Raw genomic sequence first — 17,180 nt, 5'->3', positions numbered from 1 at the left:
GAGAAGCGCCGCTCTCTCCCCGCGGCCATTCTTGCGCACGTTCGCCCCGGGTCTCCCCGCAGAAAATCAACCACAGGGGGGTCATTGTGTGGCTTGGAAGAAGCGCTTTGATTCAGCAAATGACTCTTTCCTCCCGCCAGGGCCGAGGCAATTCTGGCTGTGGAAAAGGGGGTCCCTGAAGGGAGGCTGTTCCCTCAAAGGGCGAAATTAATCAAAACCACCAACCTAGCAAACAAAAACTTTGTCGGGCCTGGCGTGTTGTTGTTTTTTTTACGCCGCATTTCACCGAGACGCTCTCGGGGATTTCACATCCCGGTTGGAAAAGGAGAAGGGCAAGCAAGGCATTCACCCCTCTTTCCTTGGAGGGAGTGGTATGCCCCAGGGACAGATGTCTTCAGATTTTTTTAACATTTGGGATGCCGCCGATGCCGAAGTTAAATGAAATACCGCAAGGGGGGTGGAGAATTTAAGCAAGCGCACCAGAAGCATGGCAGCAGAGAAGCTCGCGCTCCCGGGGGGGGGGGGGGTAACGGGGAAACTCAAATAAACTGAGCAAATCACACACACACACACACACACAAGGTAAGTGGAAACAGAGCAGAACTTTTTGTAAATGTAAAATTTAGAACTTCTAGCAGCTCACACCAGGTGAGTAAGCGTGCATTCCTTGGAGCTAAAGAGAAATAAGCAAAGAGCACTGCTGAATTAGCTGGTTCCTGGAAGTAATCTGCGACTGCCCAATTGTCGTTTTCTGCCCGGTTGTAGTTTCCTGAAATTTTCTGATTGGCGCTGCAGTTAATGGAAAGAGCAGACTAAAGCTTCTGCGGAATTTCTTTGACTTCCAGAGATTCAGGACCTGAACAAATGAATGCCTTAGCTCTGCAGGAAATGTTTTCAGGTTTATGGTTGGGGAGGGGGCGGGAATAGGCACCGTGATTTCAAATTACTACTTGTAAGATACATGTTTAGGTGAGCAGCTTGTCTGAAATTGCCTCTTCGTTTAGATCAGAGGTGGGTGAACTTTGGGTTTGTTGGGTCTACTTTGTTTATTGTTGGGGGTTTTCCTAGATCTCTCCAATATCAACCAACCAGAGCCAGATGCAAAAGACATACAACTTAGTATTAAAGAACAGGGTACCTCTGAGCCTTGGGATTTCATTTTTGTTGGGGTTTGAATTGCACTTACAGCCCTTTCCCACAGAAGTTCAGTCCTAGTTAGCTTTTTTATTAATTTCAGCAGCCTAAATTGGGGGGGGGGTGTTGTTGTTATTGTTAAATGATTGGGTGTCAGAGACACTTGCCAATCTCTTGTAAATCAGTTGGCGGTCTCCCAATAGATCCTGATCTATCCACTGCCTTCTCCTGATTTAAATCAGCTGCCCTGTATTTGACTGCTTCCTCCTCCTGAATAGAACTGTGGCCTAGTGGTAGCTTGCATGGTTCCTTTGTTTTAAGAAAGAAAATTATTGTTTCTGACCACAAAAAGCTTCTTAAGGGGGCAAATCTCAAGGACATATTTTTCCTTGTTTGTTTTTTACTGTGTTCTGCTTTCCATGTGAGTTAAAAGTTCTGAGGGTTGAATCTTCAGGTGGTTGCTATAACATTTTTGGCACATAGCAACAAACACAGAAGTTAAGGACTATTACTGAGAAGCATGTGTGAGGCTTAATTTGATCCAGGGCTGAATGGCAGAACCTAACTGGATAATGGAGCAGAACCTGACTGGATAATGGGGCACAGCCTAAGTACATGTACAAAACTAACTTAAAAGTCCCTGTAAGCATGTGCAGAATGCACATCCTTACCACAATGCAATGCCAAGAAGCCCCCACACATCTGGGAGTAGGGCAGGAAATACTTCTAGGCAGTCCTGAGCTATATGATCTCTCACTCACCACACACAGCATTTTTGTTCCTTGCATTAAGCTTACATGTTGTAAAGTTGGGCCAGAACTGTGGCATTGGATTTCTGATTTCTCACTCTGCTTCTCATTCCTTGCTCTAACATCTCACCAAGCGATGGAAAGGGTTCCTTTAAACAGTGCACTTTTACTTTTTAAAATGGATTTGCATAGTAACTTTGCACAAGGTAGTTTTGGGTGTGTTTTTCTAGTTCTGTGCTTCTATGACCTGTGACCCTTGGCTGTTGCTTAGTTTGTTTGCCTGCATCAGGGGCTCAGTGCAGTTGCAACAAGGTCACATTCAGTTGGCAGAGCATGAGAATCTTAATCTCTGGATCATGGACCCCATGTTTGGCAAAAGATTCCTGCATTGCAGAGGGTTGGACTAGATGACCCTTGTGGCCCCTTCCAACCCTACAATTCTATGATCATTTTTTAATGCACCTGTTTATGAAGAGGTTGAAGGACCTTAGTGATAGAGTCCTCAGCATTTTATTCAGAATTAAATCCAATGGATCTCAATGGGCTTTTACTTCCTAGTAAGCATGCTTAAAGTTACAGCTTAGGTATACTGTGTTGCTGACTATGGCACATGCTATTAGCTAATGTATGTGGAATTCACAATGAGGTGGTTTAGGCTGCAATTAGGCAGCCTAAAGTCTGCTGAGTCCCATAGACTTTGGAGGTTGGGAAACAGGTTGGCATAGCAGTTCACCCACAAAACAGTTTTGCAAGAGATGAGACTTGAAACCCAGATTTCTCAGATCAGACCACCACCTTCACTTCATAACCTTTTCACACCCTATCCCAGCTTTTCCACTCTGTATCATGCACACAGAAGCCTTTGCCTACAGAGCACTGGAGCATCGGCACTAAGGCGAAGTATGACAGTCCCTTGAGATCCTTGTGCAGACTGAGGCTTCTCTCCCCACTCCCTCAGTTGCTGAAAGTCTTCACCATCAATTCTGAAGCTCCCGTTGCATGGGGGACAGCAATTCATCAAAGCCTCTGCTAGTGTGAAATCGGCTTGGTTGGTGGGTGGAATGTTGCAGGTTCCATGCAGGATGGGAAGTAGGCAACTGCAGTGGCCTTTATCTCTCTGGAGCAGAGAAGTTGGCCTCTCCTCCTGGCCTTGATGGGATGATGGATGGCTTGCATGCAGGGGGCACTAAAAGGGCATTTGTCCTTCAGTGTTCTTTATTTTCGGAGGGCACGTCTGGCAGCCAGCAGAGAGAGCGAAATGAATCCCTTCAGTGTTGTGGCGTTCCCTCCTGCGTGGCTGTCGAAGCCGACAGAGCCTGGGAGAAGGGAAGATGGGACATGGCTCTTTGGGAGGAGAGCCAAGAGGGATGATTGGAGTATTTATGATAAACTTCCTCCTCATAGTGTGGCTGGGAAGCCTCTCCGGAAAGCGCAGTGTAACACAGGTTATTTTGTACAGTGTTTCCTTTGGCAAGGGGAAGCTTGAAAGGGAGGGGAGGAATAGCTGGCTTAGAAGCCAGCCCAATTCTCAGAGACAGGCATACAAAGCTCAAAAGAAGAGGTTGCTGTTTGCAGATCAACAGATTCTTTATCCAGTGGCACCTCCGCAGAGTGTTCAAAACAGAACATTTCACATGCATCCTCCAACGCTCAGTTGTGGTTGCTGGATAAATACCTCAACAAAGAGCCAAAGGAGCAAGCAAGCGGGGCCTTCTATTTATTTTAACAGGCCCTGTAATATATGATTCCTAATTTTCATAATGACTGTAATGACTGTTGCCCTTTCATTGAGTAAGTTAGGGAATTCCAAAAAATGGTTTCCCATTGACAGAAGTATTGGGGAAAGTTCAGAGTGTTCCTTCTCCTACATCCCAGAGTCATGAAGTACACATATGTTCATGCTGACAAGGAGAAATATAATGTGTGAACTGTGGGTGGCAGATGGAGTTGGCTGGTGGCCATTTCTGTTCTTATACTGGGTGCACAGTTATGTTGTACTTTGCGAACCCCCACATTGTTAAAATAGCTACAGAGTCACTTTTTTAAAGCACAAACGAAAACATCACCATTCCACTTCTCTCAGCAGCCCCTACAGTAACTCTCACAGGGCCAAACGACACATTAAGTTTAATGTGTGGCACTTAAAATGAACCCAGCATCCAAAGGAGGCTCGATCACAATTGGCACCACAGCACAGAGGGAGGAGTTGTTATTATCTTTAAATTTATTACCTGCCCTTCACTAGCAGGTCCCAGGGTGGTTTATAACAATTTAATATTCAGAATTAAAAACAGTTAGAACAGATTACGCTCCCCCCTAAACATACCATGCTCCCAATTAAAATATCGCTCCCTCCCAGGGTTGCCACATTCAGTCGGGCAAAATAAGACACAGGTTGGGGGGTTGAGACACACACACACACACACACACACACACACACACACACACACCCATGAGGCCAGATCCTCCACCACTTTGGGATGGGGTCTCCCTGCATTCACCCTCCCACCTCCCTCACCATCCTGGCCCCGCTCTTCAACCTCAGCTCACATAGATGGGCAGGGGCCAGGGGTAGCCGGCTAGCTCCCATGGGCAATTTGAGCCACAGCTCCAACTTTTCGCCCATGCTGGCATTGGAAGAGACTTGAGCGCAGAGGAAGAGGAGAGGTCAGGTTGGGGTGGTGGAGGGGGCCAAGCAGCGGCAGACCCACACCATGCTAGACTGTCAGGTGCAGGGGGCTGAGGAGAACCAGTGAGAGGGAAGGAGGGGAAGAGGGAGGAAGAGGACGGTCACTCTTTCCCCCTTCTTCTGTTGTTGCTCTTGCTGGCCTGGGCTCCTCATCAGCCGCACCAACAGTGACATAACCGCCATTTTGGGCCGGCCGAGCTTGAATATGGGGAAAAGGCTTGAAGTCCAAACAGGACAAGGACACTTTTTAAATATATATAATAATTTTTATTAAATTTTCCAAATATTTTTAAACATGACATACATCTTATATATAATACATAAAGACCAATTGACCATCTCAGCCTTAGACTTCCCTTCTCCTTGACTAATGGTTTTCTTATTTATGCTCTAATATTGCATTTTTTGTTATTATTATTATTATTATTTTCATCCTTAAATCCTCTTCTTAAATAAATCAATTAAAAATCAAACTTGATAATAATTGATAAATTTGACCTTACAAAACTTCTTGTAGCCCTACTAGTGATGTTAATTGTTTACAATTGTCTTTCAAATACAACATAATTTTATTCCAGTCTTTCAGAAAGGTCTGGTCCTGCTGGTTCCGAATCTTCCCAGTTAATTTTGCCAATTCGGCATAGTCCATTAGCTTCATCTGCCACTCTTCTTTCATCGCAATCTCTTCCTGCTTCCATCTTTGGGCCAATAATATTCTTGTAGTTGTTGCATAAAGAAACAATATTTTATCTTGCTTAAGCAAGACAGAACAAGGACACTTTTGTCCAAAAATGGGGCGATTCCCTTTTTCTAGGGATGGGTGGCAACCCTACTCCCTCCCTCCCCCGCCAAAAAAAAATATTTACTGTAGGAAGTAAGCTGCTCTTGGGACTGGCTTAGAGAGGAAAGGCTTTAAAATCCCTTCATCTTACAATCTTGATGGAGGGCGCCCGGAATTGCTATTTTAGAAATACATAAAATGCAGTCGCACATTTAATGTAATGTGTAGTTTGGCCTATCAGTTCACCAAGATTCTGTTCTCTTAAAAGTAAGTGGAATGAATATATTGGTCAGACCAATAGAAAAATCTACCAAATTGCAAGGAGCAATTGCCACTCCCAGCCTCCCTCACCCTCCCACCCACTCCAAGGCCAAAACATATAGGTTATCATCACAGTAGAAGGCATTCACCACCTGTCCAGGAGTAATAAAGGTAAAGGGACCCCTGACCATTAGGTCCAGTCGCGGATAACTCTGGGGTTGCGGCACTCATCTCACTTTATTGGCCGAGGGAGCCGGTGTACAACTTCCGGGTCATGTGGCCAGCATGACTAAGCCACTTCTGGCGAACCAGAGCAGCACACGGAAACGCCGTTTACCTTCCTGCTGGAGTGGTACCTATTTATCTATTTGTACTTTGATGTGCTGGAGCTCACCCCGTCGCGGGGATTCGAACCGCCGACCTTCTGATCGGCAAGCCCTAGGCCAGGGATCAGCAAACTTTTTCAGGCAGGGGCTGGTCCACTGTCCCTCAGACCTTGTGGGGGGCCAGACTATATTTTGAAGCGGGAAAAAAAGAATGAATTCCTATGCCCCACAAATAACCCAGAGGTGCATTTTAAATAAAAGCACACATTCTACTCATGTAAAAACACGCTGATTCCTGGACTGTCCATGGGCCAGATTTAGAAGGCAATTGGGCCAGATGCGGCCCCCAGGCCTTAGTTTGCCTACCCATGCCCTAGGCTCTGTGGCTTAACCCACAGCACCACTCTCGCTGGAGTAATAAGCATAATCTAACTCCACATTTCTTACTTGCTGGGGACAGGGTGGGAGGAATGGAAGACGCTGCATACTAGCGACCTCTACTGGCACAAGTATAATTATTCAAATAATGCAAATACAGCAGTAGAAACAGAAAGTGCTTGAGGAATTCAGTCTGCAGATTTTTCTACCTGATCTGTATCTCTTGGCCTAATATGCAGATTGGAGCTTAGCTACCTACCAAATATTGGAATGAATATTTGTGCTGATGAGTGTTTTATTTATTAAATAGATTTCTGGTCTGACATTCACCAAACATGGCCACAGGACAGTTTGCAATAAAAGAAAAGCAATATGAAACATAATATTGTACATCATAAGCAGAAACATTAAAAATAATTATCATACAGCACATAAAAAACATAATTAGCAGCATCACAACATAAAAAATGACATCAGCCTTTAAATACCTGTTTTTCAAAGTGAGTTTTTACCTGGTTTCTGGTGAATATAGTCTACACGTTGAGGAAGGTTGGTTTAAACATTTAAAAAAATGCATTTAGAATCATATTTTGAAATAAACGTACCTATACGTTTAAATCGTATTTTGAGAGAAAATACACATTTAAATATGCATCAAAGTATGTATTTACATACCTGCTTTTGAGAGGAAGTTAAAAAGAAATTTGCAGACTGTTGCAACATGCAAAAATGTCCCGGACTGGAAATACACATATAAACCCATTCCTACTATATGCATAGCACCCCTGTCTGTTTATTTGCCATGGATTAAATAGAAGTTCTTTAGCTTGTTTGTTGCACAACCTTGCCTTTTTATTCTTTGAGAAGAATCAAAGAGAAGAAGCAGAGTTGGAGGTTATCTAAGTCATTTTCAGAAGACCTTGACTTGGTTTCATCAGGAGGTGGTTAGATCCCAGACATTGTTTCTAGATGCTCCTTTAAGCACTTGGGAAATGAAAATTGCCAGGGGCGGATCAGCTTATCAGTACATATTGGACAAACAGTTTACTTCTGGGGCCCTTTCTTGCGTAAGCTTGCCACCTTTTTCCTGCAGAAACTCCTTTGCCTTTAACACCTGCGTTCCCAGCAAACATTTAAGAGAGCGAAGCATTTCTAGAAATGGCTAGCCAGGTGAGGTGGAGCTGCCATGCTAAGTTCCTGGCAGGAGGGTCTCTATTATTTACCTGCACGAAGGGTGGATTGGTACAAATGCACCTGCTGTAATGCCAAATTGGTGGCACTGATGTGTTTGCCAGGCGGAGGGCCTTCTCAGTGGTGGCACCCGCCCTGTGGAATGCCCTCCCATCAGATGTCAAGGAAATGAACAACTATCTGACTTTTAGAAGACATCTGAAGGCAGCCTTGTTTAGGGAAGTTTTTGATGTTTGATGTTTTATTGTGTTTTTAATATTCTGTTGGGAGCTGCCCAGAGTGGCTGGGGAAACCCAGCAAGATGGGCGGGGTATTATTATTATTATTATTATTATTATTATTTATTAGCACTCTACTGACCTCCTCACCTTGCTTCTTCCCAGTAAGCCAAGAGCACCCCACCTGCCAGGAATCTAGCATAACCAATCCACTTCACCCAGCAAGCTGCTTTTGAGCATTTCTCATCACTACATCTTGGAAAAAACTTTGCCTGTGTTGCAGGTCAGTTTTATTTATTTATTATTACGTCTGTATCCCGCCTTTTCTCCAAGGAAGTCATTTTATCCTCACAGCAACCCTGTGAGGTAGGCTAGGTTAAGTGATAGGGAAGGGCCCAAGGTTTCACGGCTGAGTAGAGATTTGAACCCTGGTCTCCCAGGTTCAACGTTCTAACTGCTGCACCACACTGACGCTCTCATCAAAAGAAAACAATTTGCTAGTGTTCGAAAACAGTTGCTCCCTTGTTGCCCTGCCGTAACCCCCCCCCCCCCCGGCCGCACTCAAATATTAAATATAAAGAAACAGATTAGGGCCAGAGAGCAGATGATCCTGCGCTGTGTTTGTAGGGTGCTTCCAGACATGGGGGTGTTGTCTGATGGGTGCTACACATGCATACATTTTTTTTTTCAAAACACTCAAACGTTGTTGGCATCAAAATGCTGGCCTGTATTTTCCCCCATTTAATCTTTCTTTATCCTTTTCAAGGGAAATCCGAGGGTGGTGGAAAACCTGTTTCCAGTGACTCATTTGTGATCCCTAAACAGCCTGTTTGCAACATAAAACTGCTCTTTTTTAAATTAAGTAGCTAAGAAGCTAAGACAGAAGGAAGAAAATACAAGAAAATGAGAAATCTAAAGGAGTAAGCAAGAAAAAAGGAAAAGAAAGAAAAAACTGAAGAAAGATGGAGAGTAAAATAAAAGGACTTCTGGCTCTCTGCAGCTATCTGTACATATGTGATTCATTCTTTAAGATCCAACCATTCTATATTCTATAAACCAGTATTTTTTCAATCTTCAAATCCAGATATTACAAGTTCATTTTCTCTTTCACGCAAAAAATCCATAAGAAAATTCCAATCCTTAGCAAACATTAGTAATTATTTTTCTCTAATTAAACATGTTGGCAATTGTGTTTTCTATGGATTGCTGTTTGCTCCGATTCAGCGGTAAAGCATGGGATTTAACAGAGAAAGAGCCAAGACAAACAAAAACAAAAACCCTGCTCAGATAATGGAGCTTTAAAGTGCAGACCTGTGCCTGGAAAGTGCAGCGCAGAAGGAAGTCTGGATGAGCCCTGAGTTCAAGAGGCGCTGATTATTATTTTTTTAATAATTTTTATTAACAGGCCAATCAAATCACATTATTTCCAAATCACATAATTCCAAATTATACAGCCAGATTTTAAAATTTTGTTGGGGGTACCCATACTTCAAGCTCTGAACGGGGGTCCAAACATCACTTATATTGCTGCTTTAATTAGACAATTCAATCCAGTTCTGTCCAGATAGTCTCTTTATTACAGTGGTGCCTCGCAAGACGAAAAGAATCCATTCCGCGAGTCTCTTCGTCTAGCGGTTTTTTCGTCTTGTGAAGCAAGCCCATTGACGGATTAGCGGATTAGCGCTATTAGCGGTTTAGCGGCTTTTACCGGATAAGCGGCTTAGAAAGGGGGGGGGGAGGAAAAAAACCCCGCAGGAACTCACAAGACATTTTCGTCTTGCGAAGCAAGCCCATAGGAAATTCATTTTGCAAAGCACCTCCAAAACGGAAAACTCTTTCGTCTAGCGAGTTTTCCGTCTTGCGAGGCATTCGTCTTGCGGGGCACCACTGTACTTTCTTCATCTTCTTGTTGTTATCATATATTCCTTTCTTTGCTATCTCTGATAATCCTTACAAGTGGGTTGAAAACAAACATCCTCTGTGTGGGTTTTAGACTCTCCCAAAAGTCATATCACATAGGGACAGACGCCATTCCACCTTCCGTAAAGAATTTATCCTCGGTCTGTCCTTTACTTTTCCCAGGCTTGCCAAGTATCTTACAAGGGCTCTGCCAGATTTAGATCACATTCCAATCATCATTCACATTCCAATGGTACTGGTCCTCCGCCCCCCGTCTTTCTTAGACAAGCCTGTCTTAGCGAAACGCCATTTAAAACTGCGTCATAAAAACTTTCCTTTGTTCTCCAATGTTTACCAATCCTCTCTTTGAAATTCACTCCACACAGTTCTTAAATTCCTGCTTGTGGTTAGCAAAATGCAACAAACTTCTTTCTTTCTGGGGTGGAGGGTTATTAATACTCACATAAGGCAAAGAAAAGAAAAGTTTTTTCCTCCACCCCCCCTCCATTTCAGTCCAAACGTACCAGTCTCTTGATGATGATTCATCACTTGATTTATTTGTCCCGTCCGTTGCTCCGGTCACAGAGATCCATTAATCAGCAGTCTTATCACCTGAACTTCGCTTGATGTATGTGCTTTAGCTTCTTTCCAATTATATGTTTCCAATTATATTTTCGAGCTAAAGCGAACCAGCACTCGCTGATTGGAGACAGCGTCCGGGAAGAGCCGACTTCACCGAGGTCTGTGCCAAGTGACCGGCACCCCCTTCTTTTGAATCCGGGGGTGCATTATGGACACCGCTGGCAAGGCTGTCTCCCCCATATCCTTGGGGGGTCGGGAAGGCTGCATACTTCCCATAGCAACCTCTCAATTACCTCGTGTGGGTCGGAGAGATGTTATTGTCGGCCATCTTCCAATGCGCCACCTGGTGGCCCCCCCAAGAGGCGCTGATTTGGTAGTTCCTCACTAAAGTGCTTTTGAAAAATTACTTCTCCTCCATCCCTAGCAAACACTTATAAAAGTCTTGCTGTGCCCTCCAGACAACAGTTCCTGACTTTAGTGGTCACCCCGCCTCCCATGACACTGTCTGAACACACATCACCCTGCTGTGTGGCAGGGCCAGTCCAGTTTTGCACCTAGACAAAACTTTCAAATTCTGTCTGGCAAAAAGATGATGATCCATCCCGGGCCATGTGCTGGGCCTTTCTTTCTCTGCTTGCTGTCTGGATCTGTCTGCGTGATCCAGGAAATCTTCACACCATCACCAGAAAAGGCAAAAGTCATGCATCAGTCACTGTCTCTAAACAGGTACACAATGGGTGATTAGATTAGTCGCTGACTGTTTCTTTGAAATGATGAGTTTTGTTGGCTGGTGCTTTCGGAACTTGGTTTGCACATTGACTTTAGAGCATCCGAGTGGAATAGCCTCTTCAGGTGCTATATATCAAATTGTGTGGCCTCTCTGGTAAAGAAAGAACATACTACACCTTCCGTAAAGGTTTGAAAGTTCTTAGTCACCCTGCAGCCTTGTCTGTAAATGTAAATGTAAAGGGACCCCTGACCAGTAGGCCCAGTCACGGACAACTCTGGGGTTGTGGCACTCATCTCGCTTTATTGGCCAGGGGAGCCGGTGTACCGCTTCCGGGTCATGTGGCCAGCATGACTAAGCCACTTCTGGCGAACCAGAGCAGTGCACAGAAACGCCGTTTACCTTCCTGCCGGAGCGGTACCTATTTATCTACTTGCCCTTTGATGTGCTTTTGAATTGCTAGGTTCACAGGAGCAGGGACCGAGCAATGGGAGCTCACCCCGTCACGGGGATTCAAACTGCCAACCTTCTGATCTGCAAGCCCTAGGCTCTGTGGCTTAACCCACAGCGCCACCTGCGTCCCTTGTCTGTATCTGCAGCCAAATACCTAGCTGGCTGGTGGCATCCACTGTTTCCCCAAAAAAGTGCAGTTAGGGGGACGTATGCATGAATTGGGGGATTTGGGGTAGAAAGATAATGGGGCAATTGGGTGCAGCATGTTGCAAGTGAGCAAAATATATGAGATTGTAGTATGTGTTTGCTGCTTATTTCAGGCCCAGGGGCCAAATGTGGTAATCTGAGTCCCTCCATCTAACATTAGGGCTCTTTCCAGGCAATACCACCCACTGGCTTTACCTCACACCCTCCTTGAGTGTTCTTTGGCTGGGCTGCAATGTGCCCTTGAGCTCTCAGACTGATTATCGCTTGCCTAAATGGAGGAGAGAGGGAGATGTGTGCATACTGTACAAAGGTAAAAACTACATTCATTGTTCTACCCACTTTGCCAGAGCTAAGGCTCCTGCTAGTGCAATGGGGCTTCCCCCACTTTTCCACAAATCCACTCTGGAGAGTCATGAGAACCCCCCAGAACAGAACATAGGGAGAGGAGAAACAGAATAGTTCTGTCTGGCATTTACAAACGCTCATGCTTATCTGCCTCAGCAAAGCAGCGCCATGTAAAGTGCGTTACATTAGTCTAGTACGTGTGACTGTGGCAAAGTCTGCCTTCCTCAGGACAATTTGCAGCTGGCACATCCCCGGTATTGTGGAAAAGCGCCCTTGGGCACAGCTGTCACTTGTCAATTCAGAAGCCGCGGTGGACTCGGACGTGCTTCCAAGTTGCAAATTTGCTCCTTAAGAGGGGACTGCAACTCCATTCAGAATGGGCTGGATTCTGTGAAAAGATGCTCTGCCAGAACCTCCATCTTGCCTTGATTGAGCTTCAGTTTGTCTGTTACATTATACCCCTAGTGAGGCAGATTCTTCACATTTACAATGAGCAGAATTTTCAGGCTTTATAATGATATAATATGGAAAAAGCCAGCTGCCTTAACTCTACAGCTGCTCCCACAGCTCCATAGTATATAGATAGATTACTGATAAGCCTAATCAGTGGCCGTATTGTATGACGGTCAGAGTTGAAGGGAAGATTACCACAAATATACTTTGGCATTTTACCTTGAAGTGTGGTAAACAAGCCCAGAGGGTTTCTTCCTCTGAATAAACACCACACATTTCTTCAGTAACCCATAGAGCAGAGTGAGTAAAGTTTCCAGGGTAAGATTTTTGAGCTGTTCTGCATGTTTGCCTGAACTGCAAATTAGTTGCTCAGAGCGGACTAAGAGGAAGCAGTTGTTATGACTGATAATCTTAATTAAAATAAATTAATTTATACCATGCCTAAGTGGCAATCATTTTGCAAGCACCATCTTATTCTCCCAACACTATAATACAAGTTATTCCTGCTTCACAGATGGGGGATGGGGGCAGAGAAGCAAAATTTGCCCAAGGGAGCCCATTGGCTGAATATTTGAAGTCTTCAAAAGTTCCAAGGTTCACATTTTATCCAGTGTGGTCTTGTAAGGGCTGAGCCAAGAGCAGCAGTCTGAGGTGGGAATCAAGAACTGTAAAACTAAATCATCAGAACCAAAGGACAAACTGGGAATCAGGGTTCAGGAACAAGACGGGAAATTGGCTGGGTCAAGAAGAAGCCAGACCTTAGGGCTGAAAAGCAAGTCAGGACTGTAGGAAAAACCGGGAGGCAGAATCAACAAGCAAGCCAGAACCAAAGAGCAACCAAGATATCAAAGCATGCAAAGACCTAGGAAGGTATTGTTTCTCAAACAAGTTTCAGCTGCAACAGAAAGCCTGCTTATATTGGAGTTTCCAATAACTAGCCTGGGTAAGCCTTTATTGAGCACCCAGGGCCTGAGAATACTTACTGTGAACCTCCCACTGGAGTTCAGCTACCACTATGGAACATCTACCCGCAGATCCCACTAGTGGTTAAGCGTTGGGTATGAAAACAAGGAGCCCAGACTGTAATAGCAGCTTGTTTCCAAAGGGCAGTATGGGGAATCTATGCTCAAATAACTATTTGTTGTTTCTGATGTTTGGTTGGGAACAAGTGAGGAAACAGCTGCACAGAGAGCGATTGGGTTTTGGCAATATAGGAAACAACTTGATTTTCTGCGCCCTATTCTGAAGTACACTACTGGAGCAGGTGTCTGAAAAATGGTCTCCAAGCAACGTCTCTTCATCAGCGCTTTACTTTCTCCATGTCAGCACAGGCTGCAAGGCAGCTTCTGTGTAGAAGTAGTGAGGCTTTTGAGACTGACCGGGGACAGTATAAACAGTGGGTTTGAAAAAATGATAGCAAATACCCTCCTCTTTTTGCCTTTGAATTAGCTGTGACACACACACACACACAGCTGTGCTGTCCAAAGGGAAATGCAGCTGGAGCCACACAGCTTCTGGCCTCAGTCCCACCTTGAGCAGGCTGGATCAGGCCAGTGCCCCATCTAAGTCAGCATCCCAATGGCCAGCCAGATGCTTGTGGGAAACGAGCAGGACCTGAGCACAAGAGCACTCCGCACCCGCCCCCCTGAAGTTTGAAACAGCTGTGGGAGGAAGGGGGGCTTGACCCTTCCCCTGCCTATTTCTTTCTCACTGCAATTTCTGTCCAAAGGCTGTTTTCCTTGCTTGTGAAGGTAAACATGATCAGGAAGAAAAAAACCGTGGAGAGGAAAATGTATTGCAGGGGAAGGGAAGGAGGTGCAGTGAAATAGTGGCAAATGTGTGGTGAGGAAAGCACCCCTCCTTCACTGCTGCAGATCACAATCTTCCCTAAGTTGTTTTTCCTTAATACAGTGGTATCTCGGGTTACAGACGCTTCAGGTTACAGACGCTTCAGGTTACAGACTCCGCTAACCCAGAAATAGTATCTCGAGTTAAGAACTTTGCTTCAGGATGAGAACAGAAATTGTTCTTCTGCAGCACGGCAGCAGCAGGAAGCCCCATTAACTAAAGTGGTGCTTCAGGTTAAGAACAGTTTCAGGTTAAGAACAGACCTCCAGAACGAATTAAGTACTTAACCCGAGGTACCACTGTAGTAGCAGCAGTAGTAGCAGCAGCAGCTATCAGGGTATTGTTAAATGTGTTTGAATGTAATGCGTAGTAGTTTTACCCTCAGTACCAAGTACAAAACAGTGTTATAAAAAGTGGCCCCTGAGCTTCCTGAAGTGTAGCAACATCTGGTATCCAAATACTAATGATCTCATTACTTATCATCGGAGGGCTCAGAGTATGTTTATATTGCAATGAGTTATAAGTGTGGAATCAAATTAATTTTGGGTATTCAATGCCTGTGTGTTGGTCTGGAGCTGGCTGCAGTGAAAGCAAACATACTGCTGCTTTCTCTTTTTCTTAAGGATCAGTTCAGGGGCGAGGGAGGGATTCCTGGGAGCCTTTTGCAAGAAAGAGGCTGTCCCTCTAGTCCCTCCCCTTTGGTGCCATGTGTTGGCTTGTCCTTCTGTGCCTGGAAGGATTTGGCTGTGCTGATTCCACTGTGGCTGAAAAGGTATTGCTCACCTGCCCCTCCCCTCTGACTCAAGTCAAAACAAGTAACACAGTTTCTTTGGCAGAGCAAGACAGTGCCTGGAAGAGGGAAGCAGCCGAGGGGTCGGAAGTGTGAACTCAACGAAAAATCCAGCAGCTTTGGAGATTGGAACACTAGGGCAGAACTGGCTTCCTCTCGCTCATTTTTCTCCTGATACCAGCTATTCTGAATCAGGGACCGAGCCCAGCAGGTAAGGGAGTTCTGTTGCTTTCTGATTCGAAAAGGGAGAGAGGGCTGTTGTTTATTGATGATCAATATTTCCAAATCATTAGAAAATGTTGTGGAGTATTTATTTTTCGGAATGTAAGTACCCAGCTTCCTGGTGTTCATGAGATAATTAGACATAGAATGGGAACTGCTACTTTATTGGGGTGAATCCATTAATACAGTGGTACCTCGGGTTAAGTACTTAATTCGTTCTAGAGGTCTGTTCTTAACCTGAAGCACCACTTTAGCTAATGGGGCCTCCCACTGCCGCCGGAGCACAATTTCTGTTCTCATCCTGAAGCAAAGTTCTTAACCCGAGGTACTATTTCTGGGTTAGCGGAGTCTGTAACCTGAAGCGTATGTAACCTGAAGCGTATGTAACGTGAGGTACCACTGTACTTGGTTACATTTTTTTTTAAAAAAAACAGAGCTCTGGTGAAATCAGCAATTCTCTTCCTCTTCTCTATGGGTTATTTCACATGTTGCAGATTCCCTGCTTAAAGGAAGTCACAACTATAGCATTAAAATCCACAGATGGGTTGCCATGTGTTGCATGTGCAATCTTTTTGTCCTGGTCGTGGCTTCTGAGTGTATGCATTTACATCTGTGTGCTGCCTGCCTGTGATTTCTTACATGGAAGTTGCTTTTGTATTGGAAATCCATAATATGAGGTGCAGCTCTTGGTCTGCTGGGATGCTGGGCGCTGCCCTGTTGTTCTCTCTCTCAGTCCTCCCTGTTTCTGCCGGACAATGCAGAGGAAGCTCTCCTGGGCTAAAAGGTGGGAAGGCAGCCCTGTGACTAGAGGCAGAACAGAAACAGAAAGGGCCTCAAGACAAAATCACTTTCCGTGCTGATTATCTTGCCTGGTGGGAGGAAGGAGCATTTGAGGTCTTTGGCAGGGACTGTATGCACATAGGAATGTAGGGTCCTGCAAAACTGGGGTTATTTCATGATGCTTTTATCCAGCCAGTAGTAACTGGTGAAGTGACGCATTGGGAAGTAAGAGGCTGCCACTAATGAGGAATTACCAAAGGGCTGGCGAGCTAGATGCCTTTACCAGAGGGATGTGGCAGCAGAGATATAGGGGCTGCTAGGTCTGCAGACATGTGGCAGCTGACTAGCTGGCATCCCCCAAGTGTGGGCATGAGCTATGATACCAGCAGCTGACAATGGGTGTCAAATACAGTCGTACCTTGGATCCTGAATGCCCTGGAACTTGGATGTTTTGGCTCCCGAACACCACATACCCAGAAGTGATCGTTCCACTTTTTGGAACCCGAACGTCCAATGGGGCTTTTGCGGCTTCTGGTTGGCTGCAGGAAGATTTGATTTTCGAACATTTTGGAAGTCGAATGGACTTTCGGAACGGATTCTGTGCGACTTCCAAGGTATGGCTGTACCTGCAAGGTGCTGACTTAGCACCCTCACATGCCCCAGGCACTAATTTGTCAGATAGGGGCCCCTTACCCCTTGGCCACCATTCAACGTCTTCAGTGCACTGAGTGCCCCTTTTAAGCGCACTGCCTCATCTGCCAGCTGCTTCAGGCGATCTCCTAATCCTACACATTTGCTGGCCAACTCCACATTATGGAACTGGGCTGGGGATAGTCTTGGTATGGCTAGGGTTAGTGGTGGTGTTCTTCATTTGTAGGAAGTGTTTCCTTGAGCAGTGCAAAAGGGGAACATACAGTCTTCAGTGGCAGCGGGATTGTGGGGAGGATCCCTAAACATTTGGGGGGCGTGAGGGGGTGTACATATAAGCCATTTCAAAATGGCACAGGGAGTAACTTGACAACTAGTATTGCTTCGAAAGGCACTATCCGCTTGCTATTCAGGACACCAGACCTCTTCCCTCTACTGACCGATGTGCAGCAGCCATTCTTGTTGGAGGCAGGCAGGGCCAGCCCTGCCATTGCACAGA

General features: G+C 45.2%; 1 protein-coding gene across 3 annotated transcripts in view; it reads left to right on the top strand.

Moving 5' to 3' along the window:
* The first annotated feature begins 467 nt into the window (after window positions 1-467).
* Window positions 468-17,180, top strand: part of INAVA (innate immunity activator) — a 42,219-nt gene continuing 25,506 nt past the window's right edge. For 2 of the 3 annotated variants that reach the window (XM_081866614.1, XM_081866616.1), the window contains exons 1-3: window positions 468-586; window positions 7,893-8,010; window positions 15,078-15,242. The gene's annotated coding sequence lies outside the window, so the exon portion shown is untranslated. Of the gene's footprint in view, window positions 587-7,892; window positions 8,011-14,977; window positions 15,243-17,180 lie in introns of those variants that run through there. The other variant, XM_081866615.1, reaches the window with a different exon arrangement.

The sequence above is a fragment of the Podarcis erhardii genome (genome assembly GCF_964252035.2).
Source record: "Podarcis erhardii genome assembly, chromosome: 6".
NCBI lineage: Eukaryota > Metazoa > Chordata > Lepidosauria > Squamata > Lacertidae > Podarcis > Podarcis erhardii.
This window is presented reverse-complemented; position numbering and strand designations above follow the sequence as displayed.